Here is a 20967-nt window from a genome sequence, read left to right as displayed (position 1 = left end):
TGTCCTGAGGGGCCAGGAACAGACTAGCACAGGCAGCGAGAGGCTTGAGTCCTGAGCAGACCGGGCAGGGGAGATCTCTGTGGCTAGAGAAGTTATAGAGATGACTCTGTTATAGGCTGACTGCTCTGCCTTGACTACAAAGCAGTAAACTGGCAGAGAAATTAAAGCCTAAAACAGAGGGTCCTCTAAAAAATGCCAGAACCTAATGAGATCTGACTGTAACCCCTCAAACCCGGAAGTGACTCAGGCAGACTTTACCACAGCCCTGCGGCCACATCCTGCAGTTCGGGGCTTTTGTGGGGACAGTTACTAATTTGCACAGCAGGGGGGCACAGCCTGGGCAGCCTCTGATCGGCAGAGTGGGGGGCTCGGCCTGGGGCAATAGAACCTCCCCAGCTGACTGTGCTTCCGGGGCAGACAATTCCGGTCCCTGCAAATCCATTCACTGTTCAGCTGCTAACACCCACAGCCCCAGGGCAGGATTTGGCTTGGGAAGTGAAACTCTCACTGCTCAGCGTCTAGCCCCAGGGAAGTCATTATCTCACACAGCTGGGGTTTTTTGAAGGGCACTTTCCCAGCCAGCCCTGCAGGCCTGAGTTACTTTCAGGTGAGGAACTTTTTCCCAGAGCACTCCAGGACCTTGCTGCTTTTTGTAACCATTTGGCAGGACAGTTACCCTTCCATATACCTTTCCCTGCTCTGCAGAGGAAGCTGGTAACCTCCTGGCTCTGAAGGCAGACCTTACAGGCTCTAACAAAATGAGTAAAAAAATCAAAAGAACGATTGACAGTTTCTACACAGAAAGAGAACAGCTTTTCAACCCTCAAGAGACTAATAGCAGACAGTTTCCAGACGATTGTTGGTCTCCAATACAAAAAGTTCTCCTAGAAGAGACTATTAAAAATCTTAAAAGAGAGCTAGAAGAGAAATGGGGAAAGTAAAGAGAAGCTATGCAAGAGAGCAACAACTTCCTAAAATGTGAATTAGAAAAGGTAAAAAACTCCCAAGAACTGCAAGGAAACAGAATTGGAAAAAGAAAATGACTCACTTAAAAAAAAAAAATTAGTGAAATGGAAAAAAATTCCATAGAGCAAAACAACTCAATTGGACATATATATATATATATATATATATATATATATATAAAGCTAATGAAGAAAATAACTCACTAAAAATCAGAACTGAACAAATAGAAATGGTTCAGTTCTGATTTTTAGTGAGTTATTTTCTTCATTAGCTTTTTTGATTTATTGAGACATCAAGAATCAGTCAAGCAAAACCAAAAAAATGAAAGATTGGAAAAAAATGTCAAATATTTACTTGGAAAAACAACAGAGCTGGAAAATAGATCTAGGAGAGATAATTTAAGGAAAGAGAACAGTTTTTCAACCCTGAAGAGACTAATAGCAGACAGTTTCCAGACGATTGTTGGTCTCCAATACAAAAGGCTCTCCTAGAAGAGACTATTAAAAACCTTAAAAAATAGGTAGAAGAGAAATGGGGAAAGGCACATAACTCACTAATAGAAAAATTTGATAAAGTGGAAAAAGAAAACAACTTCCTGAAATGTGAATTGGAAAAGGTAAAAAACTCCCAAGAAGTGCAAGGAAACAGAGTTTGTGAATTGGAAAAAGAAAATAACTCACTAAAAAAAAAAAAAAAAATTAGTGAAATGGAAAAAAATTCCATACAGCAAAACAACTCAATTGGACATATACAAAAAGAAGTAAAAAAAGCTAACGAAGAAAATAACTCACTAAAAATCAGAACTGAACAAATAGAAATGACTGATTCATTGAGACATCAAGAATCAGTCAAGCAAAACCAAAAAAATGAAAGATTGGAAAAAAAAGTCAAATATTTACTTGGAAAAACAACAGACCTGGAAAATAGATCTAGGAGAGATAATCTGAGAATCATCAGACTACCAGAAAATTATGATGAAACAAAGAGCTTAGACACTATTTTACAGGAAATCATCAAAGAGAACTGCCCAGAAGTAATAGAACCGGAAGGGAAAATAGGCATTGAAAGAATTCATTGAACACCTTCTGAAAAAACCCTAAAATAAAGACTCCGAGGAATATTGTGGCCAAACTTCAGAATTTTCAGACTAAAAAAAAAAATTTACAAGCATCCAGGAAAAAACAGTTCAAATACCGAGATGCCACAATAAGGGTCACGCAAGATCTGGATGCCTCAACATTAAAGGATCGAAGGGCCTGGAATCTGATATTCCAAAAGGCAAAAGAACTTGGAATGCAGCCAAGAATAAACTACCCAGCTAAGCTGAGTATTTTTTTCCATGGAAGAAGATGGACATTTAATGAAATAGAGGAATTCCATCTGTTTCTAAGGAAAAAAACAGACTTAAACAAAAAATTTGATCTCCAACAACAGGAATCGAGAGAAGTAGAAAAAGGTAAAAGGAACTCTTGAGAACTGTATTTCTGTTGTGGAGATACATAAAAACCGTATAATTTGATTTTACCGATATAACATAAAAAAGGGAAGTAGAAATGGAAAGGGGATAGTGTCAGAAAAAGGGAAGAGGGGAGATAAAAAGAGGGAAACTACATGTGACAGTGAGGCAAAGGAAACCTATCATATATGAGGGAACTTAGAGAGGGGGAGGAACATTGTGTGAATCCTACTCTCATCAGAGTTGGCTGAAAGAGGAAACAATTTACATTTTTTTTAAACAGAGATTCTTCTCTCACTTCATTAAAAAGTGGGAGAGGAAAAGGGAGAAGGGAAAAAAAGAGTAATAAGGGAAGGGTACAAGAAAGGGGAAGAGATTCAAAGGGAGGAGGGAGAGATACTAAACAGGGAGAGCTGTGTGATGTTAGTGGGACCAATAAGTTTAATACTAGGGAAGAAGGGAAGGAGGGCAAGAAAAAGAAAAGTATAATCTGGGGATATTAGGATGGCAGGAAATACAGAATTGGTTATTTTAACTGTAAATGTGAATGGGATGAACTCTCCCATAAAGAGGAGGCAGATAGCAGACTGGATCAAAAGTCAGAACCCTACAATCTGTTGTTTACAGGAAACACATTTAACAAAGGGAGATGCATACAGAGTAAAGGTAAAAGGCTGGAGTAGAATCTATTATGCTTCAGGTGAAGTCAAAAAAGCAGGGGTAGCCATCCTTATCTCAGATCAAGCAAAAGCAAAGATTGATCTAATTAAAAGAGATAAGGAAGGAAACTATATCTTGCTTAAGGGTACTATAGACAATGAAGCAATATCAGTATTAAACATATATGCACGAAGTGGTATAGCATCTAACTTCCTTAAAGAGATGCTAAGAGAGTTGCGAGAAGAAATAGACAACAAAACTATAACAGTTGGAGATCTCAACCTTGCAGTTTCAGATTTAGATAAATCAAATCACAAAACAAATAAGAAAGAAATTAAAGAGGTAAATAGAATATTAGAAAAATTAGGTATGATAGATCTCTGGAGAAAACTGAATGGTGACAGAAAGGAGTATACTTTCTTCTCAGCAGTTCATGGAACCTACACAAAAATTGACCATATATTAGGACATAAAGACCTCAAAATTAAATGCAGGAAGGCAGAAATAGTAAATGCTTTCTTTTCAGATCACAATGCAATAAAAACTACATTCAACAAAAAGTTAGGTGTAAATAAACTAAAAAGTATTTGGAAACTAAATAGTCTCATCTTAAAGAATGATTGGGTGAAACAGCAAATTATAGACATAATTAATAATTTCACTCAAGATAATGACAAAGATGAGACATCATATCAAAATTTATGGGATGCAGCCAAAGCAGTAATAAGGGGAAATTTTATATCCTTAGAGGCTTACTTGAATAAAATAGAAAAAGAGAAGATCAATGAATTGGGCCTGCAACTTAAAAAGTTAGAAAAAGACCAAATTAAAAACCCCCAATCAATTACTAAACTTGAAATTCTAAAATTAAAAGGAGAAATTAATAATATAGAAAGTAAAAATACTATTGAACTAATAAATAAAACTAAGAGTTGGTTTTATGAAAAAAATCAATAAAATCGATAAACCTTTGGTAAATCTGATTAGAAAAAGGAGAGAGGGAAATCAAATTAGCGGTCTTAAAAATGAAAAAGGAGAACTTTCCACTGAAGAAGAGGAAATTAAAGAAATAATAAGGGGTTACTTTGCCCAACTTTATGCCAATAAATTTGATAACTTAAGCGATATGGATGACTACCTCCAAAAATATAGGCTTCCCAGATTATCAGAGGAGGAAGTAAATTGCTTAAATAGTCCCATTTCAGAAAAAGAAATAGAACAAGCTATTAATCAACTCCCTAAAAAAAAATCACCAGGACCAGATGGATTTACATGTGAATTCTACCAAACATTCAAAGAACAATTAGCCCCAGTGCTTTATAAACTATTTGAAAAAACAGGGAATGAAGGAGTCCTACCAAATTCCTTTTATGAGACAGACATGGTACTGATACCTAAACCAGGTAGGTTGAAAACAGAGAAAGAAAATTATAGACCAATCTTCCTAATGAATATTGATGCTAAAATCTTAAATAAGATATTAGCAAAAAGACTACAGAAAATCATCCCCAGGATAATACACCACGATCAAGTAGGATTTATGCCAGGAATGCAGGGCTGGTTCAATATTAGGAAAACTATCAGTATAATTGGCCAGTATAATAATCAAATTAACAAAAACCATATGATCATCTCAATAGATGCAGAAAAAGCATTTGATAAAATCCAACATCCATTCCTATTAAACTCTTGAAAGTATAGGAATAAATGGACTTTTCCTTAAAATAATCAGCAGCATCTATTTAAAATCATCAGTAAGCATCATATGTAATGGGGACAAACTACAACCATTCCCCATAAGATCAGGAGTGAAACAAGGTTGCCCACTATCACTGTTACTATTTAATATTGTATTAGAAATGCTAGCTTTGGCAATAAGAGTTGAGAAAGAGATTAAAGGAATAAGAATAGGCAATGAGGAAACCAAATTATCACTCTTTGCTGATGATATGATGGTATACTTAGAGAACCCCAGAGACTCTACTAAAAAGTTATTAGAAACAATCCACACCTTCAGCAAAGTTGCAGGGTATAAAATAAACCCACATAAGTCATCAGCATTCTTATATATCACTAACAAAACCCAACAGTTAGAGTTACAGAAAGAAATTCCATTTAAAGTAACTACTGATTGTATAAAATATTTAGGAATCTATCTGCCAAAGGAAAATCAGAAACTTTATGAGCAAAACTACAAAACACTTTCCACACAAATTAAGTCTGATCTAACCAACTGGAAAAATATTAAATGCTTTTGGATTGGGCGAGCAAATATAATAGAGATGACAATACTACCTAAATTAATCTATTTATTTAGCCCTATACCAATCAGACTCCCAAAAACTAGTTTGATGAACTAGAAAAAATAACAACAAAGTTCATATGGAAAAACAAAAGGTCAAGAATTTCAAGGGAATTAATGAAAAAAAAATCAAATGAAGGTGGCCTAGCTGTACCAGATCTAAAATTATATTATAAAGCAGCAGTTACGAAAACCATCTGGTATTGTCTAAAAAATAGAGTAGTTGATCAATGGAATAGGTTAGGTTCAAAGGACAAAACAGCCAATAACTTTAATAATATAGTGTTTGACAAACCCAAAGACCCCAATTTCTGGCACAAGAATGCACTATTTGACAAAAATTGCTGGGAAAATTGGAAATTAATATGGCAGAAACTAGGCATTGACCCACACTTAACACCGTACACCAAGATAAGGTCAAAATGGGTTCATGACCTAGGCATAAAGAATGAGATTCTAAATAAATTGGAAGAGCATAGAATAGTTTACTTCTCAGACCTGTGGAAGAGGGAGGAATTTATGACCAAAGAAGAACTAGAGATCACTATTGACCACAAAATAGAAAATTTTGATTATATCAAATTGAAAAGTTTTTGTACAAACAAAACAAGTGCAGTCAAGATTAGAAGGGAAACAATAAACTGGGAAAACATTTTTACAATCAAAGATTCTGATAAAGGTCTCATTTCCAAAATATATAGAAAATTGACTCTAATTTATAAGAAATCAAACCATTTTCCAATTGATAAATGGTCAAAGGATATGAACAGACAATTCTCAGATGAAGAAATTGAAACTATTTATAGACATATGAAAATATGCTCCAAATCATTATTAATCAGAGAAATGCAAATTAAGACAACTCTGAGATATCAGTACACACCTGTCAGATTGGCTAGAATGACTGGGAAAGATAATGTGGAATATTGGAGGGGATGTGGGAAAACAGGGACACTGATACATTGTTGGTGGAATTGTGAACACATCCAGTCATTCTGGAAAGCAATTTGGAACTATGCTCAAAAAGTTATCAAACTGTGCATACCCTTTGATCCAGCAGTGTCTCTACTGGGCTTATACCCCAAAGAGATACTAAAGAAGGGAAAGGGACCTGTATGTGCCAAAATGTTTGTGGCAGCCTTGTTTATAGTGGGGAGAAGCTGGAAAATGAATGGATGCCCATCAATTGGAGAATGGTTGAGTAAATTGTGGTATATGAACATTATGGAATATTATTGTTCTGTAAGAAATGACCAGCAGGATGAATACAGAGAGGACTGGTGAGACTTACATGAACTGATGCTAAATGAAATGAGCACAACCAGGAGATCAATATATACCTCAACAATGTTACTGTTTGAGGATGTATTCTGATGGAAGTGGATCTCTTTGATAAAGAGAGCTAATTCAGTTTCAAATGATCAAAGATGGGCAGAAGCAGCTACACCCAAAGAAAGAACACTGCGATATGAATATAAACTGCTTGCATTTTTGTTTTTCTTCCCGGATTATTTATACCTTCTGAATTCAATTCTCCCTGTGCAACAAGAAAACTGTTCGGTTCTGCACACATATATTGTATCCAGGATATACTGTAACCTATTCAACATATAAAGAACTGCTTGCCATCTGGGGAGGGGATGGAGGGAGGAAGGGGAAAAATTGGAACAGAAGTGAATGCATGGGATAATGCTGTAAAAAATTACCCTGGCATGAGTTCTATCAATAAAAAGTTATTTAAAAAATTTATTAATCACCTATTATGTTCTGTCCTAGGGGAAAAAATGTACAATGGCATAATTAAATTAGATGGAAGAAAAAAAAAAACAAAGTGATTCTGGCTTGTCTTACTCCACCCCCTAATTCCTCCCTACAATTCTCCTAACCTCAAGCATTGAGCTAGCATTAACTGTGAGAAGAGAAATTCCAAATATGCTAATAGATTATTGTCCAATAGGTAATTAGCCTTAAGTGCTCAGTTGTCTGATTCAAGTGCACCTATTCAGAGTTTGAGCCCTTTACATATCAAGATAAGTTTTGTGATCCTAGAATACTGATGAAAGAAATTTGTTGGAATAGAACTTTGAAGGTGACATATTATTTTGCTGAATCAACCTATTAACAAATAGCAATTGCAATTAGATCTTGTAGCTTTTAGTAATTTAAATTAATATAAAATTTTGATCTTCATAGGATATCATTTGGTGATTAGCTTGCATGTGATTATATATGTGTAGTATGTGTGTGTATATTTGTGTGGGTATGTGAGTTTATATGTGGGAAAGGTTAAACTTAGTGAGACCAAGTCTGGCCTCTTGAATTAATTTTTCTTGTCTCAACTAGGAAGTAATTGTATGTATGTATGTATCAGTATTTTAGATGATTAATTATTATATTTCATAATGGAATATAATATGTTGGTATATACATATATATATATATATACATATGGTATACATACTTTTATCTATCTTTATTTCTATATTTATCAGTGTATCTATGTCTCTTTGGATTAGATTTTTGGTTTGATTTGTATAATAAGCCCTCTGAATGAGGAAACTCCTTCTGCCAATTCAGTTATGAACCTGCCCTTCAATCTCCAGTTTTCCATAACAACCTAGGACACTCAGAGGTTAAACAAATTGTCCATAGTCAAACATTGAATAGATATAAAAATAGAATTGAACCAAGGTTCAGTTCCAAAGCTATCTCTTTTATCAAAATGTCAAATTATCTCTCAAAGAAAAATAGATTTATATATATATATATAGTGTACATGTGCACATACATATATTTAGGTATACTCACAAATATATAAATATTACACACATGCACACATGCACATATATATGTGCATATATATGTGTGTGTATATATATATGTATATATATATATATATATATATGTAATAATAAATGCAAAGTAATCTTAGACATAGAAGAGGCTTGGAGATTGGAGAAAACTTATGAGACTTCCAGTGGCACATATCTTGAATGTTTAAGGAAGCTAGGGATGCTAAAATGTAAATGTAGGAAGAGAGGACATTTCAAGGATAGAGAACAACTTTTGAAAAAGGTCATAAAGTTGGAAGATAAAATGTCATGTGCAAAGAACAGCAAGTCACAGTTTGATCATAGAGGAGTGAAATCTATATTAAACCCACAAAAGTGAATTAGAGCTACAGTGTAAAAAAACTTTAATTGTTAAGTAGGAGAATTTGTGTTTTATTCTAGAGGAAATAGGGAGACACTAGATTTTGAGCAGGGGAGTTTACAAAAATCTGTAACAATTGTATGGAAGAAGGAATCAAGAGGGAGAGACTTGAGGCAGGGAGACCAGTTAGGAAGCTATTTCTATTCTCCTGGAAAAAATGACAAGGATCTGAAATAGGGTGTTTGTGGTTTGAGTAAAGAGAAGGAAATACATATGAGGGATGTTGTGGAATTAAATTAAAAAAAAAGTCTTTCTTCAAGAAACTTAAATCTGACAGTATGTATCTTAAACAACTGTTACTTCTAAGTATGATATGTTACACTGTGATAAACACAAGCTTGGATCCAGAAGAAATGCTACAGCAATTCTGAAAAGAGTTTTTTGAATGGATACGTTGTATCATGAAGGAAAAGAATAATTTCAATTGGAAGAGATGTAAATGAAATATGTATTAGATACTTGCATGATTAACTGGAATGATTTGGCAGATACAATTAGGTGTAGAATGAGATCAGGAAGGAATCTATTTCAGTTAGAAAATAAAAATGAGAGATATTGTGGAGACAGAGACTCAGTGTCTAGGAGGATTGAGATACTATTAACAGAATTGGTGGTCAGGAGAGGGAAATCTTTTGGAGGTGGGGGGGGGGAATCATAATTGGGTACATTGAATTTCAAATGTTGGCAGGCTATCCAGATGGAGATGTCTAGCAGATAAACAGAAATCATGAGAGAGCTTGTGGATGGAGGCTGGATCTGAATGTATGCATGTTATATATAGTTTAGGCATGCATATATCTATATTTGGATTAGACATGTGCTTTCATTGGTTGAAGGGAAAGTCTTCTAGCCCTGCAGATCATTACTTTCTTTGTAAATTTTAGTTTTCGGGAATTGTTAAGAACACTAAAGCCTCAAATGTCTTAGCTAGTTGTATGCAATTAGTGTATGTCAGATGAGGAACTCCAAAGCCTTCCTAGCTAGTTCTGGGCCACTTGTCCTACCCTCCTGTTCTGCCCTACTCTGTCCTGTCCTGTATTATCCTTTTCTGTCTCTCTCTGTGTCTCTGTCTTTCCCTCTCTCTGTTCTGTATATCTCTCTGTGGTGTCTCTGTCTCTCTCTTCCTCTTTTCTCCTCTCCTCTCCCCTTCCCTCTCCTCTCCTCTCCTCCCCTTCCTTCTCCTCCTCTCCTCTCCTCTCCTCTCTTCTTCTTTCCTTTCCTTTCTTTTCCTCTCTTCTCCTCTCCTCGCCTCTCCTTTGCTCTCATCTCCTTTTCTCTCCACTCCTTTTATCTTTTCTCCTCTTCTTTTCTCTCCTCTTCTTTCCTTTCTTCTCCTCTTCTTTTCTGTTCTGTCCTTTTCCCTCCTCTCCTCTCCCCTTTTCTCTCCTCTCCTTTTCTCTTCTCTCTTCTTCTCTCCTTTTCTCTCTTCTCCTCTCCTCTCCTCTTTCCTTTCCTTTCCTTTCCTTTCTTTTCCTTTGTTCTCCTCTTTTTTGTTCTCTCTTCATCTCTACTTTTTTCTTCTCTATCTCTTCTGCCATCGCTCCATCTCCTTACATATTCTAAGTATACATTTTTACATGTGTATAAGAAGAGTGCATGCTGATGTATATGTTTGGGAGTCTATTACATAGAGGGGTAATTGGAGGTTTTACTACAAGGAGTGCTACTGATTATTTGCTTGATTTTCTTCAGCTGCATGTGTTAAATACCTACAGTTCTCTCAGATCAAAAAGCCCTAACTCTTTCTGGTTTGTAGGCAAATCCAAAGAAAGAAAATGAAGGAACATAGTTCAATATTCAGATTCAAACCTCCTATCTTCTGCTCCTCTTTTTACAAAGAAGAAAAGAGGGTTAACTTCATAAAATCCCAGTTACTAAATGGTGGAATTTACAGCTTTTTCCCATTCCAGATCATTTCCTCAATATTCTTTGCTATTCATTATTATAATACTGGCAAATTAAAGAGAGTTCAGGTTTTCATTAATTTCCTTCATACCAGGCACTTTGAGGGGAATGATCTCCACAGGGCATGTTTGGCCTAAGTATCTCAGTCTTATTTAAATAGAGAGAAGGGAAACAAAGTACCTCTTATTTAGAGACATTAGACTTTTCTTTAATAAAATATAAGAAAAATAAGTAAAAGGGTTGGTCTGATACAGCATCTCTGACTATCCTATCCTTAATCTCCAAGTCTGCTTTTTTTCTGAATCCTCTTAGCTGTGAAACTGAGTCAACAAGAAGAGAGTTCTATTGTTAATTTGTTGTTGTTGTTATTTTCCAATAGGCTTACTTCCTCCTTATCCCATCAATGCAAATTGGGAAATTATTTTCATGTTACACTTTTATAATCTTCATTTTATGAAGAAAATATTTTAAAAAATTTTAAATGCTATACCCCATTTTATTAGATTGAAAGAAAGGTTGGTATAGTGGATGGAGTGGAAAAAAAACTTGCAAGGAAAATTAATTTAAAGCAAAAGTAATCAGTTTAAATTAGTTAAGTATGAAGTACAATGTGGTTATTTTAAATGAGATTTATTTATATGATTTAGAATTAGAAGGCACTTTAGAACTCACCTTGAGACCTAGAAAAGACTAACCAAAGTTTACATAGGAAGAAAATGATGGGATTTAAATTTGGGTTCTTTGAATGTTAATCTAGTATTTTTACTACTGTCCTTTGATAGTGGTTCTAATAAGAATGAATTACTTGGGACATATTTTAAAATTTAACCATTCATTAAGTTCCTTTGTCAAATATCTACTTTATGAATGGATTTGAGTAAGCAAATCAGCCTTTATTTGCTTAAATATCACTTACAACCTTGATTAATTCTCCAATTTATTTTTATTTAATGACAGTCTCCTAATAAGACTAATCTTCATCAACATGAGATATCTTCAAATTTGAGCAATATCTATAATACTTAGAATTTTACAATCATTTATCCTTTTTGTGTGTTTTTTAGGGTATTTATTCTTTGTTAATTTTATTTCATATTAAAACTTTTTATTTTCAAAGCATATGCATAGATAATTTTCAACATTCAACCTTAAAAAATCTTACATTCCCTTTTTCCTTCCCTTCTCCCCATCCCCTCCTTTAGATGTCATGTAATCCAATATATGTTAAACATGTGCAATTCTTCTTTATATATTTCTACAATTATCATGTTGCACAAGAAAAATAAGATCAAAAAGGAAAAAAAAATGCAAACAGACAACAATAAAACAGTGAAAATACAATGTACATTCTGTCTACACTCTGTCTTTACAGACATCTCTCTGGTGCAAATAACTCTCTTTATCAGAAAATGATTAGAACTGGTCTGAATCATCTCATTGTTCAAAAGAGCCACATCTATCAGAACTGACCATCATTTACTCTTGCTGTTGCCATGTAAAATGATCTTACTTCAGTTCATTTAACTTAGCATCAGTTCATATAAGTCTCTCCAGGCCTTCCTGAAATCTTTCTGCTGATGATTTCTTATAGAACAATAATATTCCATAACATTCATATACCATGACTTAATCAGCCATTCTCCAACTGATGGACGTCCACTTAGTTCCCAGTTTCTTGCTCCTACAAAAAGGGTTGCTACAAACATTTTTATGCATGTGGGCTCCTTTTCCTCCTTGATGATCTTTTTGCGATACAAGCTCAATAGAAACACTACTGGATCAGTGTGCACAATTTGATAGTCCTTTGGGCATAGTTCAAATTGTTCTCCAGAATGGTTGAATGAGTTCACAACTCCATCATAATGTATTAGTGTCCCAGTTTTCCTATAACCCCTCCAACAATCATCATTTTTTCCCTATAATCTCAGCCAATCTCAGAGTTGTCTTAATTTTCACTTTTCTGATAAATAATGATTTAGAGTACCTTTTCATATGATTAGAAATGTTTCCAATTTCTTCATCTGAAAATTGTTTATATACTTTGACCATGTATCAGTTGGAAAACTGATTCAATTCTGATAAATTTGAGCAAATTCTCTATATATTTTAGAAATGAGGCCTTCATCAGAACCATTGAATGTAACTCCCCTCTCCTACCCCAGTCCATTGCTTTCTTTTAATCTTATCTGTATTGGTTTTGTTTGTAGAAAAAAAATTAAATTAATATAATCAAATTATCCATTTTGCATTCCATAATGTGCTCCAGTTCTTCTTTGGCCACAAAATGCTTACTTCTCCACAGATCTAAGACAAACTATCTTTTGTTCTTCTAATTTGCTTATAATATCACTCTTTATGTCTAAATCTTGAACCCATTTTGACCTTATCTTGATAGAGGATATGAGGTGTGGGTCAATGTCTAGTTTTTGACATACTGATTTCCAATTTTCCCAGAAATTTTTGTCAAATAGTGAGTTCTTATCCCAAAAGCTGGGGTCTTTGGGTTTATCAAACAAACACTTGATTATTATAATTATTGACTGTTGTGTCTTGTGAATCTAATCTATACGACTGATCAAGTACTCTATTTCTTAGCCAATACCAAATGGTTTTGATGACCACTGTTTTATAGTAAACAGTTCTGGTACAGCTAGGCCATCTTGGTTCACATTTTTTTTTCCATTAATTCCCTTAAAATTCTTGACCTTTTGTTTTTCCAGATATATGTTGTTATTATTTTTTCTAGATCTGTAAAATAATTTCTTGGGAGTTTGATGGGCATGGCATTGAATAAGTAGATTAATTTAGGCAGTATTGTCATTTTTATTCTATTAGCTCAGGCTTCCCATGAGCACATGATATTTTTTCAATTGATTAGATCTGACTTTATTTGTATGGGAAGTGTTTTGGAATTGTGTTCACACAGTTCCTGACTTTGCTTTGGCAGGTGAACTCCCAAATATTTTATATTATGGAATTTCTCTTTATAACTCTTGCTGCTGGACTTTGTTGGTGACATATAAAAATAATGATGATTTGTGTGGATTTATTTGGTATGCTGCAACTTTGCTAAAGTTGTAAATTGTTTCTAAGTAGTTTTTTAGTTGATACTCTAGGATTTGTGTATATCATCATATCATCTGTAAAGGACGATAATTTGGTTTTCTCTTCTATTCTAATTCCTTTAATCTCTTTTTCTTCTCTTATTGCTGAAGTTAACATTTCTAATACGATATCGAATAGTAGTAGTGATAGAGGGCAACCTTATCTTACCCCTGATTTTATTAGGAATGGTTCTAGTTTACTCCCTTCATATAATGCTGGTTGATTGCTTTATTTTTATTTATTTATTTTTATGGAAGGTTTTTTTTTTTTTATTTTCAAAACATATGCAAGGATAATTTTTTTTCAGCATTGACCCTTAAAAAAACCTTGTGTTCCATTTTTCTCCCTGTCCCCCCACCCCTTCCCCTAGATGGCATGTAATCTAATGTATGTTAAATATATTGACAATATATGTTAAATCCAATATAGGCATATATGTTTATACAATTATTTTGCTGTACAAGAAAAATCAGATCAAAAAGTTAAAAAAAATGAGAAGGAAAATAAAATTCAACCAAACCACAACAAAAAGAGTGAAAACATTATGTTGCAACGATGCTCAGTTCTTAACAATTCTCTCTCTGGGTATAAATGGCTCTCATCATCACAAGATCAGTGAAAGGGATCTGAATCATCTCATTGTTGAAAAGAATCATACCATCAGAATTAATCATTTTATAATCTTGTTGTTGCCATGTACAATGACCTCCTGGTTTTGTTCATTTCACTTAGCATTAGTTCATGTGAGTCTCTTCAGGCCTCTTTGAAATAATGTTGCTGATTATTTCTTATAAAACAATAATATTACACAACAGTCATAACTTAATTCAGCTATTCTCCAACTGATGGGAATCCACTCAGTTTCCAGTTTCTTGACACTACAAAAAGGGCTGCCACAAATATTTTTACACTTGTGGGTACCTTTCCCTCCTTTAAGATCTCTTTGGGATAGAAACCCAGTAGAAACACTGCTAGATTAAAGAATGTGCAGTTTTATAACTCTTTGGATATAGCTCCAAATTGCTCTCCAGAATGGTTGGATCCATTTCCAATTATTCATCAATGTTGTTAATGTTCTAGTTTTCCCACACCCCCTCCAACATTTGTTAATATCTTTTCCTGTCATCTTAGTCAATGTGAGAGGCATATAGTGGTATCTCAGAGTTATCTTACTCTGCATTTCTGTAATCAACAGTGATTTTGGCATCTTTTCATATGACTAGAAATGGTTTCAACTCTTTCATTTGAAAATTGTGCATATCCTTTGACCATGTAACAATTGGATAATGGATAGAACTCTTATAAATTTGAATCAATTCTATACATATTTTAGAAAAGAGGCCTTTCCCTTGAATGTAAAAATGCTGTCTCAGTTTAATTGCTCCCTTTAAAATCTTGCATGCATTAGTTTTGTTTGTACAAAAACTTGTTAATTTAATATAATCCAAGTTGTTTATTTTGTAATTGATAATTACTTCTAGTTCTTCTTTGGTCACAAATTCCTTCCTTCTCCACAGATCTGAGAGGTAAACTATCCTATGTTCTTCTAATTTCCTTTTTTTTTTCCCTGAGGCAATTGGGGTTAAGTGACTTGTCCAGGGTCATACACCTAGGGAGTGTTAAGTGTCTGAGGTCAGATTTGAACTCAGTTCCTCCTGACTTCAAGGCTGGTGCTCTGTCCACAATGCCACCTAGCTGCATCCTAATTTGCTTATATACTATCAGTTTTTATTTCTAAATTATGAACTTATTTCAATCTTATCTTGGTATATGGTGTTAGGTGTGGATCAATTCCTAGTTTTTGCCATACTAGTTTCTAATTTTCCCAGGAGTTTTTGTCACATAGTTAGTTCTTATCCCTAACCTAGGGTATTTGAATTTTTCAAACACTAGATTACTGTGGTCAGTGACTATTTTGTGCTGTGAACTTAATCTATTTCACTGATTGACTACTCTTATTTCTTAGCCAGTAACAAATGCTGTTTTATAATGTAGTTCTAGGTCTGGCACAGCTAGGGCACCTTCATTTGCATTTTTTCCATTAATTCTCTTGAAATTCTTGACCTTTTGTTCTTCCAGATGAACATTGTTATTGTTTTTTCTACATCTGTAAAATAATTTCTTGGGAGTTCGATTGGTATGGTACTAAATAAGTAGATTAATTTAGGTAGTATTGTCATTTTCATTATATTAGCTTGTCTATCCTTCAGTGCTTGATGTTTTCCCAACAGATTAGATCTGACTTTACTTGTGTGGAAAGCATTTTGTAATTGTGTTCATATAGTTCCTGACTTTGTCTTGGAAGATAGATTCCCAAATATGTTATATTCTTGACAGTGATTTTAAATATATATATATATATATTTAATCTCTTGCTTCTGGACTTTGTTGGTAATACATAAAAATGCTGATGATTTATGTGGATATATTCTTTATCCTGCAACTTTGCTAGAGTTGTGTTGTTGTAATTGTTTTAGTTGATTCTCTAGGATTCTCTAAGTATACCATCATATCATCTGCAGAGTGATAATTTGGTTTCCTCATGACCTACTCTAATTCCTTTAATCTCTTTTTCTTCTAATTGCCAAAGCTAACATTTTAAATACAATACTGAATAGTAATGGTGATAGAGCAACTTTGTTTCACCCCTGATTTTATTGGAAACGGTTCTAGTTTATCCCCACTGCTTATAATACTTGCTGATGGCTTTAAATAGATGCTATTTTGTTAGAATCCTACTGTTAACTCACAATGGAGCAGACCAGAGTGGGGTGGGGTGTGATCTCAGCCGTCTCTGCTCATATAATTCCTGACTTTCCTTTGGTAGATAGATTCCCAAATATTTTATGCTGTCAACAGTTATTTTGAATGGAATTTCACTTTGTATCTCTTGCTGTTGGATTTTGTTGGTAATGTATAAAAATGCTGAGAATTTATGGGAATTTATTTTGTAACCTGCAACTGATACTAGGGCTACCACCCCAAGAAACCTGCTCCCAGAGAGAACGATTTTATATTTTAAAGAAGAAAAACGCTACACTATTTATCATTTTAAGGAAAACTCCATTTATTCCTATGGTCTCTAATGTTTTTAATAGGAATGGGTGTTGGATTTTGTCAAATGCTTTTTCTGCATCTATTGAGATAATTATATGATTTTTGTTAGTTTGGTTATTGTTATAGTCAATTACGCTAATAGTTTTCCAATTAAGCCAGTTCTGCATATGTAGTATAAATACTATTTGGTCATAGTATACTATCCTTTGGATGACTTTCTATATTCTCTTTGCTAATATTTTATTTAAGATTTTTGTATCGACTTCTGGCCAAGATGGCGGAGAGGAGGTATACAGCTGCGTAAGCTCTGCATTTTCTCTCAGAATTCATTTCATGACAAGCCTCTGAATTAATGCTTGAGTGAAACCCCCCTCCCCACACACAAATAGTTACCAAGAGAAGACATCCTTGAAATTCACCAGAAAAGGTCTGTTTTTGCTCTAGGGCAGGGACAGTTTTAGATCAGGGCGCAGCCTGAGGGCAGGCAGTGGCAGGAAGAGCACACCAGGCAGCTCTGCGGGGAGAGCTTTGCTACAGAATTGGATATTTTGCCCTGGCAGCAAGCCAGCAGACAAGCAGAGAAGCTAAAAACACTGGGGTGAAGAATACAACCCTGAACAGCTGGAGTTTCTTGGGACCTGGCCACCCCTCCCCCACAGTGTCTCAGCTCGCTGTATTATATTCGCTCGGTCTATCCAAGAGCACTTAATATTTTTCCAATTATTTAAATCTGACATTATTTGTGTGGAAAGTTTTTTGTAATTTTGCTCAAAAAGTTATCAAACTGTGCATACCCTTTTATCCAGCAATGTTTCTACTGGGCTTATGCCCCAAAGAGATATTAAAGAAGGGAAAGGGACCTGTATGTGCCAAAATGTTTGTGGCAGCCCTGTTTGTAGTGGTTAGAAGCTGGAAAATGAATGGATCCCATCAATTGGAGAATGGTTGAGTAAATTATGGTATATGAATGTTATGGAATATTATTGTTCTGTAAGGAATGACCAGCAGGATGAATACAGAGAGGACTGGTGAGACTTACATGAACTGATGCTAAGTGAAATGAGCAGTACCAGGAGATCATTATATACCTCAACAACGATACTGCTTGAGGATGTATTCTGATGGAAGTGGATCTCTTCAATAAAGAGAGCTAATTCAGTTTCAATTGAACAAAGATGGACAGAAGCAGCTACACCCAAATAAAGAACACTGGGAAATGAATATAAACTGCTTGCATTTTTGTTTTTCTTCCCGGGTTATTTATACCTTCTGTATCCAATTCTCCCTGTGCAACAAGATAACTGTTTGGTTCTGCACACATATATTGTATCTAGAATATACTGCGACCTATTTAACAGGATTGCCTGCCATCTGGGGGAGGGGAAAAATCAGAACAGAAGTGAGTGCAAGGGATAATGCTGTAAAAATTATCCTGGCATGGGTTCTGTCAATAAAAAGTTATTTAAAAAAAAGATTTTTGTATCAATATCAATAATGGAAATTGGTCTATAATTTTCTTTCTCTCTTTTGACCCTACCTGGTTTAGGTATTAGCACCATATCTGTGTCATAAAAATAATTTGGTAGGACTCCTTCTCCCCCCCCTTTTAAAATAATTTGCATAGCATTTAAATTAATTGTTCATTAAATGTTTGGTTGCGTTTCCATGCAAATCCATTTGGTTCTCGAGGTTTTTTTCTTAGGGAGTTTATTAATAGTTTATTCAATTTCTTTTTTTTTTAAATGAGACTATTTAAGAAATTTATTTCCTCCTCTCTTAACCTGGGCAATATATATTTTTCTAAGTATTCATCCATTTCACTTAGATTATTAGACTTATTGACATATAGTTGGTGAAAATATCTCTTAGTTATTGCTCTAATTTACTCTTCATAGGTGGAAAGTTCATTTTTGATGCTAACAATTTGATTTTCTTTTTTCCTTTTTCTAATGAGATTAACTAAAAGTTTATCCATTTTGTTGTTTTTTTTCATAAAACCAACTCTTAATTTTCTTTATTCAATAGTTTTTTCAATTAGTTTATTTTCAATTTTATTAATCTTCCCTTTTATTTTCAGAATTTCAAAATTGCTATTTAATTGGGTGTTTTAATTTGGTCTTTTTCTAGCTTATGCAAGTAAGCATCTAGAGATATAAAAATTTCCCCAAGAACTGCATTGATTGCATCCCATAAATTTTGATATGTTGTCTCATTATTTGTCATTCTCTTGGATGACATTATCTATTGTATCTATGACTTGTTGTTTCACCCACTCATTCTTTAGGATCAGATTCTTTGGTTTCCAATTAATTTGTGGTCTATTTTTCTCTGGCCCTTTTGTTTGTTCTTTAATATACAAAAAAATCCCTAAAGAGACAGTGATTCCTGTGGATGAGGAAATCACTTTAAGAAAAGCCAAATGATTTTTATCAAAACACAGACTCAAGTGTAGTACTTACTAGAGCTTGAAGTCAAATTAAATATTTTTGCCTCCTTTTCTGTATTTAATCTGAAGAGACCAGGATGGTTTTTTGAAATAACATGAAATGTAGAAAATGATTACATTGAAAATATAAGCATGTGTTATATATCAAAGCATATAGAACAGAACCCTGATGAAAAATTTCTGGAAAAAATGATAGAGAGTTATCATCTACAACAGCATAGATCCCTCACTATAACCCAATAATTCTAAAATGCAACTGAAAAACAATGACGAATAACACCACAGAGTAGATTCCCCAAGCTACAGGCACCATTAGATTCTAACTGTAGTACAGATAACTTGTGGTTTTTAATAAGCACTAAGCATACTTCTGTTTTACAATTATATTTTCTATTCATGATTTCATTCCTTTCAGTGCACAAATCTTACTCCTCCAGGAAATATCAATATTATCTGTCCTGAAGAGTAGGCATATTCTCATGGAAATATAGTTTGGAAAGAATATAAAAAGAAAACCCATTCACATATGATAAATTAGAATTCTTCAATGTTATTGGGTCTTTGAGGAAACCACATGAATTTGCTTCTCTCCTCCCAGATTGAATGTTGAGTCTCACCACCTTTTGTCATGGAAAAATCTTGCTCTCTTTTCTATCTGAACATAGTCTTTATAAGCTATTTCAGTTAACTGTCTCTTTAAAGAGGATGATTATTAATTTTTCTTGTGAAAACTAATTGTTTTTAAGATGGAAAAGGGTAAAGCATGCCAAATAATCTCTGGGTTACATTGTTCAGCCCACTTTCTGTTCTGTTATAACAAAAGTCAAAGCACATCAATTGGCAATAAACATTCCTTAAGTGCCTACTATGTGTAAGGAAGTCTGTTAATCTCTGGAGATATAAACTCTGCCCTCTCCCCCCCCCCAAAAAAAAGGCTATTCCCCACGATTAAGGAGTTTATATTCTAATGAAGAAGATAACATACAAATTTCAAACACATATTTTATGCATAGGTGTATGTATGTATATTGTGCATATATGGACACATGCACATATATCATAGATACCTGCATATATGTAGCTATAGGTAGGATAAATAGGAAGTAAAGTAGCTGAGGAAAGGTACCATTATTAAGAGGGGTTGGGGAAGACTTCAAGTAAAAGATATTATTTTAGTTGGGGCTTAAAGGAATTCAGTCTTTAAAGAAAAGGAGAGAGAATATTCCAGGCATGGGGACAACCAGTGAAAATACTTGGAACCAAGAGATTGAATGTCTTGTTTGTGGAACACCCAGAAGAACAGTGTTACTGGATTGAAGAATATGTGGTAGAGTAATGAGGTAAAACAAATGGAAAGAAAGGAGAAAAATAGGTTATGAAGAGGTATCAGGGATGATAGAGAACTATTATAGTTTATTGAAGAGGAGAGTGATATGATAAGACCTTCACTTCAGGAAAATCACTTTGGTTGCTGAATTAAGGTTGGATTGAAATGAATAGAGATTTGATGTAGACAGAACCACTAGCAAACTGTTTCAGCAGTCCAGGCATGAATTGATAAGGGCTGAAAAAGCTTATAAAGGGCTGCACTAGAGTGGCAGCAGTGTCGAGGAGAAAAGGAATCGTATTAGAGAGATATGTAGAAGTTGTAGAGGTATAGGTATAAGTAATATTCAGAGAAGACTACCACTTCTGGTATGAGGATTTTCTGAATATATTTCAGGGCTGTTCATTCACTTTTGGTGTCTACCTGTCATCTAACTCTGACTTGACCCATGAAGATGTAGCATACACAGCAGTTACTTCTGAAAACTAATGGGATAGATCAGGTTGGAGATAACAAATAAGCCTTAAACC

Source organism: Antechinus flavipes, chromosome 2 (genome assembly GCF_016432865.1).
Source record: "Antechinus flavipes isolate AdamAnt ecotype Samford, QLD, Australia chromosome 2, AdamAnt_v2, whole genome shotgun sequence".
Classification (NCBI taxonomy): domain Eukaryota; kingdom Metazoa; phylum Chordata; class Mammalia; order Dasyuromorphia; family Dasyuridae; genus Antechinus; species Antechinus flavipes.
Note: the sequence above shows the minus strand (reverse complement) of the source record.